Here is a 9,746-nt window from a genome sequence, read left to right on the forward strand (position 1 = left end):
TGTCTGCCTCTTGAAAGCCCCCTACTGGGAATCAAGCCCACACCAGGCATGTGCCCTGACCAGGAACGGAACCTGCAACCTCTCAGTGCGTGGGCTGACCCTCAACCAACTAAGCCTCACTGGCCAGGGCCATTTTTATTTTTTTTAATTTTATTTATTTTATTAATCCTCACTTGAGGATATCTTTCCATTGATTTTCAGGGAGAGTGGAAGAGAGAGGGAAAGACAGAGAGAAACATGGATGTGAGAGAAACACATCGATTGTTTGCCTCCTGCATGAGCCCAGACCAGGGCCTGGGCCTAGGAGGAGCCTATAACCAAGGTATGTGCCCTTGACCACTTCATTTTTTTATTATTTTTTATTTTATTTGCGAGAGAGAGAGAGAGAGAGAGGAAGAGAGAGAGAGAGAAAGAGAGAAACCTTTGGCCAGGTGCCTCATTGTCTGCCTCTTGAAAGCCCCCTACTGGGAATCAAGCCCACACCAGGCATGTGCCCTGACCAGGAACGGAACCTGCAACCTCTCAGTGCGTGGGCTGACCCTCAACCAACTAAGCCTCACTGGCCAGGGCCATTTTTATTTTTTTTAATTTTATTTATTTTATTAATCCTCACTTGAGGATATCTTTCCATTGATTTTCAGGGAGAGTGGAAGAGAGAGGGAAAGACAGAGAGAAACATGGATGTGAGAGAAACACATCGATTGTTTGCCTCCTGCATGAGCCCAGACCAGGGCCTGGGCCTAGGAGGAGCCTATAACCAAGGTATGTGCCCTTGACCAGAATCGAACCCAGGACCCTTCAGTCTGCAGGTTGACATTCTATCCATTGAGCAAAACTGACTACATCTATTTTTATATTTATATTTTTGCTTGAGTCATTTTGTGTTGGATTTTCTGTAAATGACAATTCAGAGTCTTCATTAGTTGAGAGACAAAATTAGCATTCAAACCCACCGCTCTGTACTATCTTCCTTATACTGTTACAATTGTCCATGATAAGTAGCTTTTATGCAGACTGAATAAATCTAATTATTGTAAACTGAATTAGAAGCAGGTACACATTTCTAATAAAAATGTTTTCCTCAGGTCAGGGAGACATTTCACAATAAAAACAAAGTGTGGTTTATATTTTATGCCACTTAAAAGCACATAAAATTCAAAAATAATAAATTAACAATATGAATATATCCACAATAATATGAACTATATGATATTGTCAAGATCAACCTTAGTCTCTAAAGCGAAAATAAATACCAAGCCAAATATAGTAATCAGAGTTTTGCTAATAGCTTTTGTTTCTGTTTTAATTCTCTGAAAACATTTGTTGGAATTAAGTGAAGTTTGCTTGGTTATGTTAACTGAACAGTATTATATTTCAATTCATGAGGAAGCATTAATCCTATATAATAAAAGCCTACTATGCAAATTGACCCATTGGGTGGTTGTTTGACTGGGAGTTCGACCACTCACTATGATGTGTGCTGACCACCAGGGGGTGGTGTGGAACATGGTAGGCGTCAGCAATGCAATGGAGGCACTGCTGGCCCTTGATGGATCCTGAGGAAAGCAGGACCACAGCAGGATGGTGGAGCAGGTGAGGGGGCGGCGCCAGGCCAAGGCAGGTGCGAGCAGGCGTTCCATCGCCCTGCCAATCACCCCACAGAGGGCAACCAACAGTGGCAGTGGGGGGGTGGGGATACCTCCCAGCTCCCAGGTGCTGAGGGAGCTGGGCAGGGTGCCTGGCCCAGACTGATCACCCCACAGGCGGGATGGTGGAGCAGGTGAGGGTGCAGCACCAGACCAAGGTGGGGTGCCAGACAGGACTGCAGGGCTGTGAGGCTGGGGGTGCAAGCTAGGTCCCGATCTCCGGAAACCACCCTGAGGGACCCCACCCATGCATAAATTCGTGCACTGGGCCTGTAGTTAAATATAATATTCATTTTCTCATTGGTATGAGTATAGTTTGAAAATAATAGCCTTAAAATGTATAAAGCTGGCTGAATATACAAAATGCATTTACATGATTTATCAGAAAACACTTTACAGTAATCTGTATTACATAGTCATGAATATGGATTCACTCTATATGCTAAACACCCTGCTCAACCATATTAGACAGTTGATAACATATACACTGTAACATATGCAGATACAGTATTAGATTGCACAATTATTTACTGATACAGCAGCCTGAAATATTTTGGGGCATCCTGCTTCACCAGATATCATATTTCACCTAGCTTTCAAGAAAAATTTAGTACATACTCTACTTACTAGCATCAGCTCTTAGAGGCACAGAAATTACAGCTCAGGGATAGAGCAAAACTGACCATGAAGTCAAAAAGTAATGTAACAAACCCTTTTCTGCCCCAAGTATGGTCAGATAAAAAGTATTAGGCAAGGAAGGGCCATAGAGTTATAGAGCAGAAATGTTTGAAGTAGAGAATCTATTGAGTCTGAGCTATTTGGCACTCAGGGCTGACAGGTGACGAAAGACATCGACCCATGTCAACTAATTGATGTGCAACTGCCAGTGTTCTAGAGAAACTCAAGCCCTAGACAGTAATACCAGTTGGGAGAAAACACCTCTTCAAAGAGACATTTAGTGACAACAAAAGCAGCATGGACTTCCACATAGAAGAAGCTAAAATTATGAAACCTTCCCTACATGTATGGATGGGCATTAGGGAATTCCAGTCTTTCTGAAGTTACATGTCAAGAATTATATGTGTGTGAGTGTGTGCATTTCCTGAGCCAAAATCAGTAGTTATGGTTTAAACAATTATTAAAAGGTTATATGAGTTCCCAAAACTATAAAGCCCACAAAATCAAAGCCTAGTTCCAGACTCAAACTGATAATGCAGAGTTCTTGATTACACAAGTAGTTGACATTTGCCTGGTTCCAGAGAAAGGATGGAATAGGCTTTGTACATAGTGCTATTTGCTGAGATATTGCTGATATAATTTCTAGACAGAATCAAAATAAAAGAATATAAAAAGTTCAGAAATATTTTAACAAATAGCAATAATTTAAAATATTATATCTAGATACTATACATAGAAAATTAAAATTTTTATTAAAACTATTACATATATGGCCGTAGCTGGTATGGCTCAGTGGATAAAGCATCGGCCTGCAGGGTCCTGGGTTCGATTCCAGACAAGAGCACATGCCTGGGTTGCGGGCTTGATCCCCAGTGAGGGCCGTTCAGGAGGCAGCTGATCAGTGCTTCTCTCTTATCATTGATGTTTCTATCTCTCTCTCTCCCTCTCTTTTGCTCTCTGAAATCAATAAAAAATATATTTAAAAAAAGAATGTTTCATCTGTGAAAAGATAATTACAATAATAATAGAATAAGAATATAATTATAATAAAATACCATTAAAGTGTTTTATTTTCTGTCTCCTATATATTAATTTATTTAATTTTCATAAATACTTACTCATTCCCTCAACAAATTTATATTAAGTGTTCACCAGGCCTGAGACATAAGACAGTACAGTTCTACAAAGTACTAGCCCTCATACTGCTTAAATTCTAGAAAACACAAAGAGAAAAAAAAACATGGTAAATATATACAATGCAGTCTCTGGCATTAAATAGGTTTAGCCTATTTAGAATGTAGATTTAGAATGAAAAGGTATAGCAGGAGGGGCTATTTTTAATGACATAATCAAGGAATACTGCATTAAAAGGAACATATTTGAGACAACACCTGGGCAAAACAAAGACATGAGCCTTGTGAGGGTTTGGGAATAAAGAATTCCAGTTAACAAAAAGGTTAAAGCCAAGACTCTGAGGCAAGAACTATCTCTTCCTATTTGGGGACCATTTACTATCCTAGTAGTTGTTTGTATTTCTTAACAAGAATGAAAGTGAGACTCAAAGAAATTTTATGATCTGGCTCATACCCATATAACCCTATATACTAAAAGGCTAATATGCAAATGGACCAAACAGCAGAACGACTGGTCGCTATGATGCTCACTGACCACCAGAGTGCAAACACTCAATGCAGGAGCTGCTCCCTGGTGGTCAGTGCGCTCCCACAAGGAGAGTACCACTCAGCCAGAAGCCAGGCTCATAGCGATGGTGGGAGCCTTTCCCGCCTCTGTGTCAGTCAGACATGCCCTAAGCGCTCCCAGTCTGTGAGAGGGCGCAGGCCAGGCTGAGGGACGCCCCCCCCTTCCCGAGTGCACAAATTTCATGCACTGGGCCTCTAGTTTGTCAATAAGACACCTAGAACCAGAGCTAAGTTTGGTGACTGGTTACTCTTAACTCACAAATGCGTCACCCATAATCAGCCTTAAATGCTGCAGGATCAGAAAAGGCAATGAAGATGGTTCCTTCTAATAGAAAGGGCAGCCTGTTGGGGATTTGTGAAGAAAAGTTTATCATGGCATAAATGGACAAATACAGAGTAAGGACACATTTTCCAACATCTCTTTAGGATGAAGGGGTTAACTTTATTCATCCTTATATTCTCAGCTATTAGTATAATGCCTAGTAAAAAAATTACTGATGTAAATCATGATTACATTTCACTATGATATTTGGAATTTCAGGTCCTGAATTGAAGGTTCAACCACTTAATAACTACATACACATAATTATCCTCAGTCTTCATTTTCTTCCCCTTTAAAAAAGGGAGTTTAAAACCTTATACTGGTAGTATATTAATTAAACAATAAAATAACATGAAAAGTCCTCATTAAATATTATATTAAAGACCATATGTATATAAACTATTAACATATATAGCAGTGCCCATGAGTAGAGGACACAGCCATGCGGTCAATGCTAAAGTGTAGTCTGAGGAGGACTTGAACAAGGTGAATGGCTTCCCTCCATAGAAGAATATAAAGCACTCATGCATAAATGCAGGCTATGTCTTAAAAATATTAAGAAATTCTCCTATCAACTATATGAGGTAATATCAAGAAAAAGAACAACAGAGAAGGAAATAAAAACCAAAAAGATCAGGAGCTTAATAATGCTGAAAACAGGCAATGAATAGAAAATCTAAGGCTAGAGAGACCCATCACAATTATCTTCAAAATGGGTCATTTTAATAGTCTACCTGTTGCATGCTTGAGTTACCTGGATTAAAATGCTAGAGTATACTTGGCCACTTAGAGAAGGCAATATGAGCCTATTTGTCACTGTTTATACATTTCAAAGTTGCTAAGCGACTAGATTTTAAACGTTCTCAACACACACACACACACACACACACAGAGAGAAATGACAATTATGTGATGTGATAAAGGTGTTAAGTAATGCTGCAGTGGTAAACATATTGAAATATAGAAATGTGTTAAATCAACAATTTGACACCTTAAATTTATAGTTATGTGTCAATTATATCTCAATAAAAGGAAATTATAAAAATGGTTGCAGTGTCAGATAGCAATGGAACCAGATGATTTTTTAACACATTATTGTAGAAATCCAATAGTAAACTATAAAACCAATTTCACAGAAAAGAGTAGTATTATTTCGTTTGAGTAGCCCAAGGAAACCAGCCTTTATAAAGCACTCCAGTAAAAATCTGTATTTGGCTGAATCATGTCAAAAATTAAAATAGCCTGGGAGTATATCCTCCTTTCAAGCTAACAAGTTAGCCTGCTATAGTTTTATGGCTGCTGGCACAAGACACAAGGCTCTTGATTCAGAGACAGAGGAGCTTTTTACTCATGATATAGCTGGCCTTTTGAACTTCTTGTTTGCGTTGACTCTGCCTGTCCTCAAGTCCCACTGGTATGGTGGAACTGCCCAAGTGGATGCAAGTGGTTTATGCCACAGCTGAAGAACTCTGAACCTAGGAAACCCTAATCTTTTAGAGAGGGCTGTCAGAAAACCTGCCCAAACTGTGTCCCGGAGGAGATTTTATCTTTAGTCTCCTGGACAACAAACAAATCTACCTTTGCCTCAGACGGAGATTCAATCTCTTTCAAGGCTGTTTGCTATTCAAATGTCCTTGAAAGATAGTCTAGGACAAAAGCTGCCAATGTCTTGTACAGAAGACAGATAGGAACCTGAGAAAATGCCCTAACCCAGTGGTCAGCAAACTGCGGCTCGCAAGCCACATGCGGCTTTTTGGCCCCTTGAGTGTGGCCACGAAGTTTCAATTGCACTGTACGTGCGCGCCCACACATGGTATTTTCTGGAAGAGCCACACGCAAGGGGCCGCAGTTTGCCGACCACTGCCCTAACCAGTTTGGCTCAGTGGATAGAGCATTGGCCTGTGGACTGAAGGGTCCCAGGTTCAATTCCGGTCAAGAGCATGTACCTTGGTTGCAGGCACATCCCCAGTTGGGGGTGTACAGGAGGCAGCTGATCGATCTCATCAATGTTCAAGCACACAATTCTATAATACATTATCAGTATATTGAAGTGTGTGCTCACCACCCTTTATTCTCTTTTCATCACCATGTATTTGTCACCCTTTACCTTATTCAACCTATTGTCAACCCCCTTCCCCTCTGGTGACCACCATACCTATCTATGTAAATTTTTTTCAAGTAGCTAACCAATTGCCCTAATACCATTAAAATATTATTATTTGCAAATGTACTTAATATGCCTATTTTTAATATATTACATTTTATATGTAAGGATGATATCATTTAAGAATATTACTTTTCTTTAATTTCCCACAATAAGTCATTGTGTTCTATTAGTAACACTGCACAATTTCCATTGAATTTTCCAATGAATTTTAATTCTCACTGACATCATTTAAGTACAGACCCTCATCATTTCACATTTTATATTTTCTAAATGATTTCCCTACTAGCATAATTCTAAGATAAAATATTCTTCCTCTCTTTATGCAAGCCTAAAAACTTATTTGTTCTAGGTCATTAATTAGCCCTACCTTTCAAAACCCTTGAAGTGCCTGCAGACATTTTTTTGTAGCATGCCTGCTGGAGACAGTTCTTCATGGGTTTCTCAGGTTTTTTTTCTTTTCTTTTCTTTTTTTAAAAATATATTTTATTGATTTTTTTTACAGATAGAAAGGAAGAGGGATAGAGAGTTAGAAACAACGATGAGAGAGAAAAACATTGATCAACTGCCTCCTGCACATCTCCTACTGGGGATGTGCCCACAACCATGGTACATGCCCTTGACAGGAATTGAACCTGGGACCCTTCAGTCTGCAGGCCGACGCTCTATCCACAGAGCCAAACCGGTTAGAGCTGAAGGTAATTTTAAATGAAAAATCAAATACATAAAGGAGATATATTAGAAGAAAATGTCAGAGTATATTTTTTTCTTCATAATTACATAAATTAACAGCAAAGCAAAAAAAAATATTTATAACATTGTGGGAAAGCTTTTTAAATGCACAGTGCATAATTCTGCATGGCAAGTACTTTATTACACTTTACCTTTACTTACAATAGTGACAATTTGAGGATATCTCACATTTTACTCTGTTTGACATATTTTCAACCTCTCAAAATGTTATTAGTTTTGTTTTAAACAGCAAAAAGAATTTATATTGACTAATATATTTACCTTTTCCAGGGTTTTTCTTCCTTTCCTGATTTTTTTACTTCTATCTGTGCACCTCTTAGATTTTGGTGTCTAACAGACAACCTCAAATTTTAGTGGTTGGTTGACTAAAGCGATTTTATTAAGCTCAAGTTTCTTTGTATCAGCCTGATTGTGGCCTCGCTCAGCTGACAGCCGAGGTTCTTCTATGCATCTGTGGTCAGTAAGCAAGTCACCTGATTGCAGGATAATCTAGACTGGCCTGATTCACATGTCAAGCACTTGGTAGGCTCATTGGTCTAATATGTCTCAGTATGGAAGACACTGCTGAGACTTTATTCCATGTGGGTTTTTTTATCCTCCACTAGGTCAGCCCACCATTTTTCACATGCTGGCTTCAGGATTCCAAAGAGTAGAAAGGGAGCAGTGCTAATAGTGTGGTGAACACCTGGGATGGGGCAGATAGAGAAATACTCTATTTTCTACAGGTTATTTTCTCAGGTTTGAAAATTTTATTTTGGGACATATTTTTAACCTCTTAAAATCTTCCAAAATTTTCACAAAAATTTTACAAAAACATATTGCCCATCCTATATAATAATTCTATATAATAAAGTGTTAATATGCAAATAGACTGAAAGGCAGAACAACCAGACAACTGGTCACTATGACATGCGCTGACCACCAGGGGGTGTGCGTGGAACATGGCAGGTGTCAGCTGTGGTGGGATGGTGCAGCAGGTGAGCAGGGGCACCAGACCAAGGCAAGGCACCACCTCTGGTAGTTACTGAAAATTCTTTGCTCCTTCATGCCGCGGTCCTGCCTGGTGCTTGTACCTACTGCCAGCACCCAGCACTGGCCCCAATTGCCCCTCAGGGCTTCTCCACCTCCCCCTGCTCCTGAGGGGTGAACAGAGCCAGAAGCTGCCTCTCACATCTGCTGCTGGAGATGGCCTTGCTCACACCCACAGACAGCACTAGAGCCACAGCTTGCACCCACTCCTAACACACCAGAAACAGTCTTGATTGCTAAGCACTATCAGCGGGTGCAAGCAGTGGCAGCTGAAGGCCCCCATCACCACTGAGGGTTTCTCCACCTCCCACTGCTCCTGAGGGGCAACTGGGGCAGAAGTTGCCACTCACACCCACTGACAGTTCTGGCCCAACTCAACCCCACTGCTGGCGCTGGCCCCAATCGCTCCATGCCATCAGCAGGTGCAAGTAGGGCTGGCACCATCAGCACATGGGAGTGGCAGCAGTGGGAGCTGGGCTGCCGGCAGACAGGGGACCAGGGGCCATGGTGGGAGGGACAAGGCGGGGGCAGAGTGGAAGGGCCGAGACATGTCCCTGTGTCCAACACAGCCTTGTGGCCTACAGTTCCTTTCAAGGTGCACAAATCCGTGCACCAGGACCCTAGTCCTATCTAATAAAAGAGAAACATGTGAATTAGCCGTACATCCACTACCCTTCCCATTGGCTAATCAGGGCAATATGCAAATTAACTGCCAGCCAAGATGGCGGCCGGCAGCTAGGCAGCTTGAAACTAACATGAGGCTTGCTTGCTTCAGTGACGGAGGAACCCAACGTTCCCCGCCTGCCTTTCAGGCCTCTGAGCCTGCAGTTTGAAACATTTTAACAAATATAGAAGCTAAAAAAAACCCCCAGAAACCAGCTTTCAGTGAGCTGGGATCTCAGAGCTGGAGTTGATATAGAGATTTGATTATAGAACTGAAACAAACCAGATACCTACTTTCAGCAGAGGAGGTCCCTATCTGCCCTACTCTGTGAGTGATGGGGAGGCTCCCCAACCCCTTAATGGGCCCTGCTCTGAGCGTGACAGGGTACAGAGCCCCAACTCTCTTCATGGGCCCTGCTCTGTGAGTGACAGGGTAGAGCCATAACCTCCCCATCGGCCCTGCCCTGAAGGTGAGAGTGGTGGTGCCCCAACCCCCTGATCGTGCCTGCTCTGTGCGTGACAGGGTGCAGTGCGCCAACTCCCCTATCTCTGTGAGTGACAATGGGGACCTCCTCAACACCTGGTGGGCCCCTGCTCTGTGCGTGACAGGGGGTGCTGCCGCAACCTCCCCATCAACCCTGCCTTGAGTCAGACAGGGGGCAGTGCCCCAATCCCCTAATCAACCCTACCCTGAGCGTGACTGAGGGTGGCATCGCAACCTCCTGATCCGCCCTTCTCTGTGCATGACAGTGGGCGGTGCCCCAACTCCCCAATCGGCCCTGCTCTGAGCC

The sequence above is a fragment of the Myotis davidii genome, unplaced genomic scaffold (genome assembly GCF_000327345.1).
Source record: "Myotis davidii unplaced genomic scaffold, ASM32734v1 scaffold103, whole genome shotgun sequence".
NCBI lineage: Eukaryota > Metazoa > Chordata > Mammalia > Chiroptera > Vespertilionidae > Myotis > Myotis davidii.